Source organism: Rhynchophorus ferrugineus, unplaced genomic scaffold, assembly GCF_030347505.1.
Source record: "Rhynchophorus ferrugineus isolate W39M unplaced genomic scaffold, kcgeb_rfMv2 rfM3, whole genome shotgun sequence".
In the NCBI taxonomy this organism is placed as follows: Eukaryota; Metazoa; Arthropoda; class Insecta; order Coleoptera; family Curculionidae; genus Rhynchophorus; species Rhynchophorus ferrugineus.
This window is the reverse complement of record NW_027472582.1, coordinates 1,517,923-1,533,916: the sequence shown is the minus strand read 5'-3', so window position 1 is coordinate 1,533,916 and position 15,994 is coordinate 1,517,923. Positions and strand designations below refer to the sequence as shown.

At 32.8% G+C, this 15,994-nt stretch overlaps 1 protein-coding gene and 2 non-coding genes across 4 annotated transcripts in view; all 3 read right to left on the bottom strand.

Annotated features, from left to right (window-relative positions):
• Mhcl (Myosin heavy chain-like) overlaps positions 1-15,994 on the bottom strand; it is a 366,371-nt gene that overhangs the window by 210,808 nt on the left and 139,569 nt on the right. The window lies entirely within an intron of this gene.
• TRNAL-CAA (transfer RNA leucine (anticodon CAA)) lies at positions 12,408-12,523 on the bottom strand. The gene is made up of 2 exons: positions 12,486-12,523; positions 12,408-12,452 (listed from the first exon to the last, which is right to left on the bottom strand). It is a non-coding gene; the product is annotated as a tRNA-Leu (tRNA).
• Positions 13,079-13,197, bottom strand: TRNAL-CAA (transfer RNA leucine (anticodon CAA)). The gene is made up of 2 exons: positions 13,160-13,197; positions 13,079-13,113 (listed from the first exon to the last, which is right to left on the bottom strand). It is a non-coding gene; the product is annotated as a tRNA-Leu (tRNA).

Sequence of the window (15,994 nt, the reverse complement as noted above, 5' to 3'; positions counted from 1 at the left end):
CAACGCCAGAAAAAAGCAAATTCTCCAAAGTTTGGAAAACTGTGGAGAATGATGCTAGATCAACGTCGTCAACGGATACGGCCGAAAGCGTAATTGGCGACGAAAATGAATGGGACCAATTCCAATATATATATCTGCTAAGAGAAGAAAGCACTAACCCCCGAGACATCAAGGAAGACCACGAAGAGGATATGGACGAGCTCATATTCTTAACAAAACCTATGATATCTAACAGAGACGATCGGTAGTTGAATAATTCACCATAGGAAGATGTGATGACATTTCCTATCACATTTATAAATCAAGACCCATGCTATGTTCACGAACTAAGTCACATATTTAACATGTTTAATTTAATTTGCTGTACTAAGAACACAATTTAAGTCAAACATTTACTGTTTTTAATGTTATTCTTTTTTCTAGATTATTTGGTTTTCTTGTCCAAATTTGTACCTTCAAATGAAATGCTATTTATTAAACAGGTTTTTTATTTATCATAGTCGTTCTTTGGTTTTCTTGAGTGAATTTAAGAAAAAATCTAGAAGATACCTTGCAAGTTCGATTCTGACAGCTATATGTTCAAAATCATCGATCATTTCTAACAAAATCATTTAATGTTCACTTAATTAGGTCTTATAGATATAATTTCATGGAATTTTCTATATGTACAATCTTTATATAACAATACAATATAATTAAAATGAAAGACTGTGTCCAAGAATTTTTAATGAGATTTGTTATATTATTATATGGACAGAAATAAATTTTCTTATAAAAACTGAGTAATCTTACATAATATCTACAAAGCATCGTTGTTACTAGAGTCGTGAATATTTATACCAAAATCCAAGAACATACAAGACAAAATCGAGAGGATACCTTGCAAGGTAGGATCTGACAGCTATATATTCAAAATCGTTGATAATTTCTAACAAAACCATTAAATGTTCACTTAATTAGGTTTTATAGCTACAATTTCATGGATGTTTATAAAGCTACGATCTATATACCTCTATTATTATGGATTACAAAAATATTAAATGATATTTGTTATAATAACAATTGCAAAAGTCCCCGGCCTACCATAGTAAAACACATTTTTTTGGCAAAACTAGTTTGTGTCCCTCCAACTTTTCGATACCATTTTTGATGCACGATTTGACTTTTGCTTCAAACTAGGCCTCAGTTTCGAAGATCACCTCCTCATTCAACGAAAATTTCTTCCCAGCAAGCTTTCCTTTGAGATCTGAGAACAGGAAATAGTCGCTGGGGGCCAGATCTGGAGAATACGGTGGATGAGGAAGTAATTCGAAGCCCAATTCATAGATTTTTTCCATCGTTTTCACTGACTTGTGACACGGTGTAGTGTCCTGGTGAAGCAGCACTTTCTCTTTCTTCAAATGCGGCCGTTTTTCGGCGATTTCGTCCTTCAAACGGTACAATAACGCTATATAATAATCGCTGTTGATGGTCCTTATTCCATGCACATCTCAAAATACAGATCCCATAAGCTTGCCAGCCGACTGTTGCGTTCTCCCACGCTTTGAAGCGGGTTCATCGTGTGCAGTCCACTCGGATGACTGTCGATTAGACTTCGGAGTGTAATGATAGAGCCATATTTCATCTATTGTCACATATCGACGCAAAAACTAAGGTTTATTAAGCTTGATCATCTTCAAACACCGCTCCGAATAATCAACTCGTCGTCGTTTTTGGTCAAAAGTGGCCTCCCGCGGCACCCACTTTGCACAGAGCTTTCCCATACCCAAATATTCGTGAATGATTTGATGTAAACGTTCAGTTGATATCTCTAGAGTATTCAAGCATATTAAATGAAATTTATAATACTATTATATAAATGGAAACTAATTTTGACAAACAATAATTTGTATCCAGCTTTTAACCCAAAATCAACCTATTAGGAATGGATAATGATATTCAAACATGTCCTGCTTAGTTCCAAAATCCTACTCACTGGGACATGTGTCTGTCGGTGAAGTAGAACGTGCGTCATCTTCGCTAAACATCCAGTTCTTCTCCCAATCAATTTGATGGCGTCTCAATGGTTCATTATCCTGTTCTCTGCTGCCAGAAGGAGATGGATCATCGCTGTTAGTTTTCTCACGGTTTTCACTCGATGGATTATGTCTTTTTGACACAACAAACGCAAAGACATCTTTCCTTTCATTTTAGACGGCTCTTTTTCGTTTTCGACGCATCATTCCACGTTAGAAAACTGCCTCGTATTCGCTTGTTTTGTCGGTCTGGAGGTTCCTCATTGTTGGCTGCATCGGGTATTCCTTCTGGAGTGTTTCCTGTCTTCTTCTCATCAGCCTTCACTAACCTAAGGAGACTTAAACAATGCGGTGGTAGTTTGAATACATACCAGATATCTTCATCAGGTAACGGTACTGTATGGCGGAAAAGCAAGAATAGGAAGAGTTATTTATTTAACCCTTCTCATAAAATACTATGTTAGGTACAATTGCAATCAATAAATTAAAATTCCGGTTAGTTTCATTACTGGATGAATTTAAACGAAAGGATCTACAACCTATAAAATTTACACTAGGATTGAAGTGAAAGGACATTTCTAAGAATATTAAATGAAATTTATTTTATTATTATATGAACAGAAGGAATTTCCTTACAAGAACTTTTACAAAAAGTTATTATATTGTGAATAAATGTTCCAAAATCCAAAGTAGGATAATATATGTAGAGTGTGTGAAAATTTTCAGTTATTTTGCGTATAAAAATAGAAATTTAGTTAGATAATAAATCTCAATTAAATCACTTTTTCAAAAATAATTAAATATATTTCTTAAAAATTTAAAAAAAACCTTTATTTAAAAATAAAAGTATATTTAATAAAAGTAGATATTTTTCCTAGTCGTTGCAAAAAACATGAATATTTTTCTGGGAGGCTTTTACTCTTAATACTTTAAATACTTTAAGAATTACCGAAGCTCTTTTTGTTGATTATATTTAATTTTAAGAGAATTATTAGTGTAATGGAATAATAAACAAACAAAACCAATCTTCTGGCTTTATTTCAAATTCTTAGGAACACATTGTTACTAAATCAATTAAATAATTGTAGTACAAAAATAAGAGGAATGAATATTACTAACACTAATGGTGATAAACTATTACATAGTTAAAAAATTAGAATCTTAATGATAAAAAATAAAAGAAATAAAATAAAGAAATAAAAAAATTAAAAAAAAAGAATATTTTACGTTCATAAAATTAAAAACTTAATATAAAAAAAATAATACAACTAATCTGTGTATAAATTAAAATAATAAATTAATCCATTTTGTCGTTCTGTTGCTTCAGATAAACCTCCTGTATCTTAGTCTGCAGATAATCGACCATCCCTCTCACGTCCTGTTCTGTTTGTGGTGGAAATGGCTCCGCAGTGGGAACCGAGGACATATCGTCATCGAGCCAGTCATAATCGTCATGGACAAGCTTCAGAAAATTATGACTCTGGTCGGGAGTGTCGGTTCGTTCCGTCGAGGCCGTGGAAAAGACATTAGAATCATTATCATCATCATCTTCATCAGCCTTACTGACGCTGCTTTTGTTCCTTTCTGCTTCCCATCGCTTCATTTCTGCACGTTTTTTAGCTAAATAGACAGTTCGACGTTCAGAATCGGTCAGTCTCTTGAAATTCAACTGTTTTCGCTCGGCATATAGCCGTTCGAAGACCGGAGTGCTAGGAGAGGCGACCGACGATTGCGGGTGGAGAACTTTCTTCGATGGGGGTTCAGATTGAGCCGATCCTCCTGGAGAAGAGTACTTATCGGTCAGGGATTTCGTGCGATCCAGACTTCGTTGCCTAATAGAATCCACCAGGTCCTCACTGGGCTTACGCCTTTGTTCGTAGAGCCGGTTGTAGACGGTCTGGTTGTTGTTATTCGTTTTTGTCCTATCAAAGCCGCCTGTATGGGCACAACAGTAACAGCGTTTCCTAACAGTTGGAAGAGATTCATCATTCGCTGGTTTCGGAGCGTCCCTGTCTCTCTTTATCAAAACAGGTTTCTTTAAAACGCCACCGTGTTTCTTTTTCATGAGAGGAAGCATCGCATCGTAATCGGCATCTGATAAAACTAAGCCGTATCTCTCCCGTAGTATTTGCTGCACTTTAAAACGATACGACTTCTCTCTCGTATAACAATCAGCCGCTTGGACTTCCTGATAAGTTTTCGACATCAACGAAAATATTTCACTTGTATTCATCTTGGTAGAGGCACGCTTGAATATCTCGTACTGTCGATGGTTGTGATCAAACTAAACCGATAGTTCTGCTTCAATACTTATATACGGAGAAAGTAACGGGGGTTAGACCGTCGGGGGTGCCATAAACCAGGTAGGAATTTGAAGAAATATATAACTGTTCTTTGAAGAATAAAAGTTTATTTATTTATATAATTAGTCTTATTGTTTTAAACCCTAATAAAATATTTTTAACAAAAAAAATTAACCGACTTCAAAAAGTAAATAAGAAACTCACTAAAAAGTAAAAAACGATTTGTACTTTGTAAAAAAATATGTGAAAACTTTCCACGTGCCTTTGAAATTTGAGTTTTTCGCTCGATTTCCCCCCTACACCCATCAAATCATGACTTGGTTACAATGGGACCACCTCGGAAATGCACTCTTTCGGATAAAAAAATTATTTAAAAAATCGGCCCATAATCGACGGAGAAATCGGCCAACGAACATTTAAAAAAATATATACAGTCGAACAATCTTTCTTTTTCGAAGTCGGTTAAAAATATTGTTTGTTTACGTAGTAAAATGTTGCATATTAAATTAATAAAATATTAATCAGATTATTTTTTGAACCTTATAACAATTATTTCGATTATTTACTACGTCTTTAACCTACATTTTGGAAAATCAACAGTTAATATAATGATTGTAATACATTTCTTTAATATACATTTCCAAATTGTAAAAAATAAATTACCTAATTGTGTTCGTTGCTGTTTTAATATACATGCTAAAGAGAAATATCAATTTCAAAATTGTTTTATTCATATATTCTCTATTTTAATATACACACATTTATCATTACACATGATATTATTGTCATAGTGTTCAATGGCATAATAATTTACACTTTATTGAATATTGAAAGTTACTGGAAATTAGATTTAATTAAATGCAATTTAAAAAATGTTAGTGAGTGTTAGTTCTTGAGATAGTTTGCATATATTTTAATATGTCTTATGAATCAGACATTTGTTATTTTAATTAATATTATGTATTAAATAGATTTCTGATTTCATATTGAAAATACTGTGAAAACAAGTTTTAGTAAAATATCATTTTTAAATTAGTCCCTTTATTCTATCACTAGCTATTATACTATTATTAGCCTAATAAACAACTTCTTGCAATTTAAGAAAAACTTACTAAGAAATTCGGAATATTGATAGAATAGTGTATTTTGAATAGAGGTCCGTGACATACTAGGGTTTGGACATTTACAACAGGTACTATCAATACTGCAATAAAATTAACAGTAAGGGTAGCACGAGGAAATTTCGCCAGGCTGTATTTTGATGAAAATATTGTAAAGGTATTCTTTGAAAAGCATATTGGCGGAAAAATATTTGTCATTTATAGCTATTAAATAATTCAGGGAAGTACTGCTATTAAAAATAAATAGATCCTTGGGTCGGGCGTTTTCTATAGACATATTGATACATTTCAAACATAAATATTTATAAAGGGACCCAACATTAATACCAGGTATTAATCAAATCCAAATTAAATATTATAAAGATATTAAAAAAATATTAATAAAGCCGAAAAATTGGAAATATGAACTTTGTTCGGAATAATACTTTCCAACAAATATTAAAAAAATTATATTTTATATCACTACATAGTATAAAACAAAGTCGCCTTTTCTGTCCCTATATCCCTATGTGCGCTTAAATCTTTAAAACTACGCAACGGATTTTGATGCGGTTTTTTTCAATAGATAGAGTGATTCAAGAGGAAGGTTTATATGTATAATGCATGCATAATATACTAAGGCAACATTGCTAATTTTAGAGGTTTCTAACGTGATGTCGTAAATTAACCTATTTTTTTAGGCTTATTTAGCAATTAGCAAAAACGCTGCCTAACCCTACGAGTTAGATCAAATTAATGTACTACAGTATTGTACACCATAAAAAGGTCTACAAAAAAGTCCGCGATGGTACATGTTTATCTTTTAGGGATAACCCACATTAACCATTTTTATTGTTTACTATTTACGTGAGAAAATGGCTTATTTACGAAGCTATTTTAAGCAATACGGCATTAATCCTTATCGAATTAAGTACCTTAAATACAGTGTGCAATTAATATAGATCAATATGGTTCCTTACAGCATGTAAATTAAACAAATATTTTCGGAGATATTACAAATTTAAAATTTGCGTTTAAAAATGTGTAATGTAATAAAAATTGTATGAATTTAGATATTCCAAAGATAGCAGGAAATCTTCATAGTAAGTATAGGGGAAGAGGAATTGTTTTACTCCAAATTTAATGCGTGCAGGCCAAGGGCAGTAATGAATGAACCAAAATTACTGGATCGATTTTAATCATGTTTTTATTGAGTGACATAGGCATATATATTTTATGCCCGTGCAAAGTCGGAGCGGGCCGCTATGTTTTTATATACAACGTTCATATTTTTTCTGTAGTGTATTTAATTTAGTATCAGCATTGCACCCGTGCGAAGCCGGGGCGGGTCGCTAGTTTTCAATAAACGTCTATTGTCTAAAGCTTAATGATTATAGTACGAATGATTGTTCAATCTAGTTACTGATATTTTTTTTTATTAACCTCATTAAACGTCAACAATCTGGCAGTGGGCAATAAGTATTACTATATGTAGATGTAGAAGATCACTTCAGTAAGTGATATGCTGTACAACTTATAATCTAAATCTTATTTTAGATATTATTCCTACTTATTATAAAAACTACTCTAGCTTATTCTAAAGATTATTAAATCTCACTCTATGTGTCTATTAATCAGTTCGTATTTGCGTTTGCGTTTGAGCCTACGCACTTCAGTGTCATCGCGCACATTTAACTGTTTGGCGAGTGAATTGAGATGCACTTTAAGTTTTAAATTCGTCATAAAAGGACTACATCACGCAACAATAAAGTAAAATGCGTCAACTGTGACGGTACCATCCTGCAAATTATAGGGGATGCCCAGTTGCAACAAAAATTGCATCGAGCACTGAGCGAAAAAAGGTTACCGATATGAGTAAAATAAGTATATTGTTTAATATTGACAATAAAAAAATTGAAAATAATAAAAAATCGCATGTTTAAATTTCATCATTCCATGTAGTCATGAACTATAACATGGAAAATGTAGGACCATCGTTTAATCTCTCAAAATGTCATGTAAACAGGAATCCACTAACTTTTTTCAAATATACTTTTATTTTTCTTTACTTATTATTAAATACCAACCCAACAGCTTCATCGACTTTTTACACTCGGGGTTTATACAATTTCCTAACAAAAATGTAAATACACTTTTCATTGTATAACTTAAAAATCGCAAGGTTGTTGTAAGGTTGAACAAAAATGGCTATAACCCCTTCACGTTTACAATTCAGCGTTTCGAGATTCTATATAATCACTATCAATAACAATAAAAATTGAGAATGTCAAAAATTCATGGAAGCTTTTGATTTAGTTTGATGTCTGGTGAATAGAAAACGTCTAAGAAAAATTGTTCTTGCTTAAGGACTAATAGCAATTGATATGGTTCTAGAGACATATTTTAACAGGTCAGTTGCAAACTATCCGGCCTACCATAGTAAAACATCTTTTGGCAAAAATAGTGTTTTTTTTTATACAACATAATTCCCTTCAAGAGTGATGCATTGATTATAGCGACCCTGCAACTTTTCAATACCATTTTTGTAGTACAATTCGTCCATTGCTTCAAAAGACGCTTAAGTTTCGTCGATTACCTCTTCATTCGACGAAAGTTTCTTCCCAGCGAGCATTTACCACTAAACTAACCATAAACTCACCATACCAATCCTTGATGGTTGATTTTCCTGTGGCAGTGTTCGGAAACTCGGCATCAAACCAAGTTTATGCTTCAACTGTATTTTTCCCTTCAAAAAGTAATATTTTATCAACACGCGAAATTCCTTTTTATCTATTTTTCTCACAATTACAAAAGTTGCTTAACTCAAAATGCTCAAATTCACAAACTAATGATCCGACAGCTGTCAAATTTATACACGCATCTTTTGAGGGTTAGGGCTAACTAAAAAACATATGGATTTAATTCTAGTAGCGCGATCTCTGTGTCAGACCGGAAACTTTTCAACTGACCTGTTATCAATATTTAAGTTATTTATTTGAGTTAATAGAAATAGAGATCTGTGGTCAAAATTCGACGAAAATTTGATAAGTTAATCATGTTTCCCTCAAAACAGTAAAAGGAAACATTTAAAAATGTTTAAAAATTTGTTTTCATATTATTTTCAATATAAGATCAGAAATGTATTTTATATAACATTAATTAAAATAATAAATGTCCGTATACTAAAACATATTAAAGCCGGCTTGGTGGCGTAGTGGTAAAGGCGACAGGACGGTCATCCTACTGTTGCGATAGCCGCGAGTTCGAATCCTGCTTGGGCATGGTCATAAATTTATGTTTCTGATTGTTTAATATTTGTGATTATCCTAGGCAATAGTGTAAAATCCGACAAGGAAAATGATCCCAGTCACGCCGGTAACCAGGCTGGGTAAGACCGGATGTCGTCTGGGATGTATTTTAAAGTTGGTCCAGATGGTAAAACATGGTTCCTAGTTGGTAAAAGAAGACTTTAAATGTGTATATAAAAAACCATATTAAAATAACTATCTCAAGAACTAACATTCACTAACCTTTTTTAAATGCAATTAATTAAATTAATAAAGTTTCAGCTAATTAGTAATCGTTAATTATTTATTTATTTAAACCCGTCACCCTCGTGGGCTATTTAGGGTTCTTGGGCTATTTAGGCATAAAGTTTCAATAGTCAACAAAGTATTGGTAACTTCAAATTACTACACTAGTGGGCATTATCAAACAACAAAATATCATATAGTCACATATCTTATAACACTAATCATTAAACAGCTTAAAATTAATTAATGCTTTAAAATGTTTACAAATTTGCTGTTAATAATTCATAATTTCTTCTATTTGTCATATGTGTTCCATCTATGCAAATTATGTAGTTATCTCTAGTACAGCGATAACAGGTCAACTGAAAAGTTCCCGGCCTGAAACCTAGATAGCGCTACTAGAATTAAATCAATTAAAGTGGTGAAATGAGCACCGAAGACGGTGAACGCAGTGGACGCCCAAAAGAGGTTGTTACCGACAAAAACATTAAAAAAATCCATAAAATGATTTTGACTAAATCTGTACATCATATCATTCACGGATATTTTGGTATGAGAAAGCTCTGTGCAAAGTGGGTACCCCGCGAGCTCACTTTTCACCAAAAACAACGACAAGTTTATGATTCAGAGCAGTGTTTGAAGATGATCAAGCGTAATAAACCCGAGTTTTGCGTCCATATGTGACAATGGATGAAACATGGCTCCATCTTTTTACTTCGAAGTCCAATCGACAGTCATCCGAGTGGACTGTACACCATGAACCCGCTCCAAAGCGTGGAAAACGCAACAGTCCGCTGGCAAGGTTATATCGTCTGTATTTTGGGATGCGCATGAAATAATTTTGACTGGCTACATTGAAAAAGGAAGGGCCATCAACAGCGACTATTACGTAGCGTAATTGGACCGTTTGAAGTACGAAATCGCCGAAAAACGGCCGCATTTGAAGAAAAAGAAAGTGCTGCCTCACCAGGACAATCCACCGTGTCAAAAATATATGAATTGGGCTCAGATCTGTCCCCCAGCGACTATTTCCGATTCTCAGATCTCAAAAGAGTGCTCGCTGGGAAGAAATTTTCGTCGAATGAAGAGATGAACAACGAAACTTTGGAGGGTCACTATAATCAGTGTATCGCCCTTGAATAGAATTATGTTGAATAAAAAAAACAATTTTGTCAAAAAAAAAATGTGTTTTACTATTGTAGGCCGGGAACTTTTCAATTGACCTGTTAACTGTATTCGCATTGTGATGATTTGTTTTTCAAAGAGAAACCTTAGTCAAATATATTTCTCAACAAAATCCGGACATGTAAACAATAGAAAAGCCAAACATAAAAAAATAAAATGAAATTTTATTAGTCTTGCTCACTTTCTTGTAGTCTTGGAAGAACAGTGTCAAATGTTCGGTAACCGAACTAATTCTTGGATATTAATGACGTGGTATAACGATTTAAATAAGCAACTTTTACCGAAACTTCCTATTCAATCGGCCCACGCATAATCCTACAGGTTGCAGGCAGCAGGTAACGTATTTGTATAAATTCTTGCAAAGGCTACGCTAAGCAAAAGGCGAATCTACCTGAACGTGGGCCAGCGCCATTACCCGATACCAGCCAAACTACCGGTTCCACGTTTTTTTTCCTTCGCCGATTGTCTTTTGTCTCGTTTGTTCTCGATTACCGCCACCCGGTCGGTGTGTTATTCCTTAAATTTATGTAAATAGCTCGGCCGATTCGATTTTGGAAGGTATGGCCCTGGAAGGAAGTGCATTTCGCGTTGTCTAAGGCGACGCCTACTCGACCGACGTTTTTATCGAGGAAATTGCGAAGGCGCGGTGTTAGTCACTTTGTCTGTTTGCGAAATGTGCTCGGACACGTTTGGTGGAAGTACAGTAGGTTTTTGGGTTAGTACTGATAAGGAGAAACAGTTAACAAAAGTTAATTTAAGGTGTTCTGGTCTAGAAATGTGAGAAAGTCAATTTTTTCATATTTTCAAGGGTTAACCCTTTATTATTATTTATTATTTTCGGATATATTGTCTTTTTTTCTTCGACTGACATGATATCTCAAGTTAGTGGACTGAACCTACTGTTTAACGTGGGCTCCGAACCACGGTCCTCGACCCTATCGACTGGCGAGTGATTAACTTTAGAAATCATCCCAGAAGACACCCGGTCTTACCCAGCCTGGTTACTGACGTGGCAGGAATCATTTTCTCTATCGGATTTTACACTTTTGCCTAAGACAATCACGAATATTAAACAATCACAAACATAAATTTACGACCATTCCCCAGCAGGATTTGAACCCGCGACTATTGCAACAGTAGATGGACCATCCTGTTGCGATAGTCGCGGCTTGATTATTAAAAACAGAAATTGATATAGAACAACAAAACAGAACAGTAAAACATCCACAGAAAAAATTACTCTGTACTGATTTTATATACTAGAATGTTTGCAATATGATTTAATATTTTTAAATCTAAATTTGATAAAAATTTAAAAATTAAATCACTGATGCAAGAATTCAAAACAATTACACAAACATGAGCTTACGAGGTTTGACAACATCCAGAAGACTGGCTAATAAGGTGGATGCTGCAACACTTGCTTTTTGCAATTATTTTTTAAAATTTTATGAGAGAAGGCGTTGTCTTAATTTAAAAAACTATTATTTTCCCTAAATACTAGTATTTCATCACGATTTTTTATAAATCTAGCTCATCCACAAGGTTATGACAGTAATCTGAGTTTGTTGTTTTAGTTCTTAGTAAACCAAAATCTAGAACAAAGCTTCCTATATACTAAGAAATGACACAAAAATTATTTAAATCGTTTTTCAAGTTGCGTTTGATAGGTTTCTGTTCAATTCTTAGTAAATTCAGCATCCACTGATGCATACAGCTGCCTGAATTTCATAAGTTTAGTCAATATATTGACTATACTAACTGACGAAACTGACTATTTAAAAACCTATTAATCCTAGAATGAGTAATTCATTAACTTTGAGAGGAATAAACTTATATAGAGCACCATCAGACAGTATAACAAAGTATTACTTTAGCTATGGGCTTTAATACATCTTTCTCAAGTTTAGTCATCAATTTTTGTTCTAAAAAATAGAATTTATTATTTTACAACAATGGAATTAAATTAATATTTATTGAAATTTTGAAAAAAAAATCAAGAAAAAAAATTAGCGATTGTTCAGCTCGACACAAATATGGCTGTACTAGTTTTTCTTGAAGATTGTATAGGTTACTCAAATAAGGCTATCGCTTTAGGAATAATTGAAATATATATATTGTATATATTCTATATATATATATATATATTCTATATATATATATATATATATATATATATATATATATATATATATATATATATATATATATATATATATATACATATAGAAATACGAGCAATTATCTTCAGACAATTTAAAAAAAAAAAATTGTCAGAAGTGGGATTCGAACCCACGCCCTCAGAGAGGACCAGAACGCTCATTCAACCTACAAAGTAGGCAAGGAAACCTTGAGTCTGGCGCCTTAGACCGCTCGGCCATCCTGACATGTTGAAATCAATTGCATTTGACTTTGACTATTCACTGATATAAACTACGGACCAGTTTACGATATAGTTAAAAATATTAATACGCAAAAATATAATTTAGGATTCACTTTTAAAAATATCCTAAACACCGAATACTGCGAAATTCATTATAGTTTTGATTCATTAAATTTTGAACTATTAATAGATAACAGATACAGAATTGCACCAAAAAATAAAAACAAATAGCTTATGTAAATTGATTTTTTTTTTAAATTTATAGATATTGTAAGAATTTAATGCAAACTTCAAAGACTAATTATAAACTCTGTTATATGTATACAGTATTACAGCTAACGTAATAGAGCGAATTAAAAAAAAAATATATGCAATAATTACGTTTTCACTCATAAATTATATCAATATATATCAAAAATAAAATTTAGTTTTTGTAAATAATATTTCTAATCGTTATGATTGGAACAAGAATTGGTTACGTATACGTTTAATAATTTATCGAACTAATTAAATTGTATTTATCAGATTTTTCATAGACGAAAAAAAGACAGAAAAAAATTGTCAGAAGTGGGATTCGAACCCACGCCCTCAGAGAGGACCACAACGCTCATTCAACCTACGAAGTAGGCAAGGAAACCCCCTTGAGTCTGGCGCCTTAGACCGCTCGGCCATCCTGACACATACACAAATGTGTGAAACACAAAATCACCGTATCCTTTTTCCGAGATTCTATTTTAAAATCTAGGTAGTGTCATTCGGAATAACATCTGTTTACATTTGTATTCTCAAAATAAATTAGAAATAAAACTATTTTTATTACGTAACTTTTTCTGGCATATGGTAATTAATCATAAAGAATTTCTAATACTGGGAGTTACTAAAATACTGAACAATTTTGACATTTTTTTTTTGAGGTCTTGAAAATAAAATTGCGTTTGAAGAATGAATGTTTTCACTCGTTAATCCGAAATTATTCTTAAGACGACCGATCTGACGATTGATTGATAGGTTATGTTGTTGTATGTGTATTTATATCAACGTTTTTTTGTTCTTACAAATCAAATAGATTATTAATATACACTGATTCATATAAAAATATTAAGTATTGCAATGGAAACGAGAATAATGTTGGTTTTGAAGACTATTTTTTGTTTTCTGAATGTGTAGAATCAATTGGTAGAGTTCAATCATTGCTTAATGAAATCTATAATGTATTTCGGACAAATGGTAATTAAAAGTTTTAAATACAATGTAACAAAGCTAAAAGCACCAGCTTCTATCGAGCCCAAATCTTACAAAAAAAACATAAGAAACAAAAATTTAAACGATATGAACCAGAATTCATCCATAATTCCCAGAAAAAAAACCCATGACTATAACGAAGCTAATCATTGGTATAATTGGTATAATGACTTTGGCGATGGTACTCTTTCGAAACTAAATTGCTGAATAGTTAAGGGAATGATGGCTGTCTCACATAATACCTGTTGCTTATGACCAAATCATCTTATGGCCAATTACGTTGGGTAACGTTAGGAAGTGGGTCATTAAACATTTGTTATTCTTATCTCGTAAATGTCCAAATGTTGATATTTTATTTATTTTATTGATGTATCAGTTGAAAATGATATCAGTCAGAAATGATATAGGTTTCGTAGAAAAGACAGATATATAATTAATATCTGCGAAAGTTAATAGTATTTTTTTATTAATTACGTCTTGTATTAGATATGCTTAGTACAATATTAATTTAGTCCTCCTTAATCAATACACCAGCGAGGAAAGTACGAAATGAATATGTCACTAAGTATCAGTATGGCATCAGTATGTATGTATTTTCAAATTCTATGTGCAAATTCGTGTGGTTTGATTCGCTTCAATATTTGCTATATAATTTTGCTTCCAAGTTGCTATGATTTAGTAACCTTATTTAACATATTTTTAGCGAAATCTTGGATAATTTCGTAAATGCATTTGATCTCAAGGCCATCTTGTAGTTTTTCGTTGATTAAGTAGCGATAAACATTGGCAACTAATCACAGAACTTTGTTATGGCAGGGTTAGATTATAGTCGGTTTGATCTCTTAGTAAAACCCAATATTTATATCCCATACGTCCAAATTGATTATTGATTGGTGTAGGACATCCACTAATACACTGTTGGAAAATATAGGATTTAAACGGTGTTAAAATAACCCACGAAGAAGTCTAATGGAATTTCCAGATATTGCTTTTAAAAGAATATAATAAAAAAGGGTGTAATAAAATCAAGGAAGTCTTATTATTTCAATCTGTGTATTTAGATGAAACATGGGTATATCTGAATCAGAATCTACTACTTACTATCTGAATGGGACATTGGGTCACTCATGAAAAGATGATAGTAAAGTCTTAAGACAATGAAAGTTGATGGAAAAACGTAAACGTTGAAATAACAATTGATTATTTTTTGTTACTCATAATATTTATTAATAATTTATTGCAGATATATTGTTCTTCATCCTAACAACAGAAATTAAATAGATATGGGGTGTGCCAAAGAATTATTACAATAGACATTCTGGTCGAAAAGGGTATACATGTAAGAACTGTCCGGATATGTGTAAAGAAACATTAGAGAAAAAAGATTAAATAATTTAGGTAAAAAGCGATTCCAAAAGTGACAATGACTGAATGAAACTTTCTGAATGTGGGATTATGATTCAATGCTGACAATTACCGAGACAGGGCGATGAGAGAACACTAGGAGGGAAGACACAACAAAAAGTGAGTATATAATTAAAATACGATAACTGTACGAAATCATATTGTGGACTATGAAAGATGTATGTGCTCTTTGTCCTATTATGAGAGAAACCTGAAATGAAACAATCAAGTCAACTGTTGAATGCATTTGTTTATATTTTGATTATTAACATTAACGTTGATCGATTTTATGCAATGCGCTTACACGTTCATTATTTAAAATATTAATTTTCGTAATCATGTTTATACAGTTATCCTTGATCGAATGTTATGATCAATGATCTGTCGACGGTGCTCGATAAACAATTGCCAATTCGCAAGTGTTCTCAACAATCTCACGTCGAGTGCAGCGGTCCTGTTTCTACGGTGCCGTGCCCGTATCTCGTGACTTATTCCATCTTGGGTTGCATTCTGATGCCTCATTATTGGCTTACGTTCTCCGCCTTCGTTAAATATTACGGAATTATGACAATTATGACACGCGAATGAATCGGTTCGTGCGAAGAATGCGTCGTCTCTGTTGGTCTCGTAAATAACGAATAATGAAAGTGTATTGTACCGATAGCCGCTTGAGAAAGATATCAGCTATATTTTATTGGGCTTTTGTGGGTAGGAAATATGTAATGGATGCTTTGGTATTCATCGAGGAAGATATTAAAATTAATTACAGATTTTTTGTTTTGTTCTCTTTTGTTTATTATTATTTACTAGCGACCCGCCCCGGCTTCGC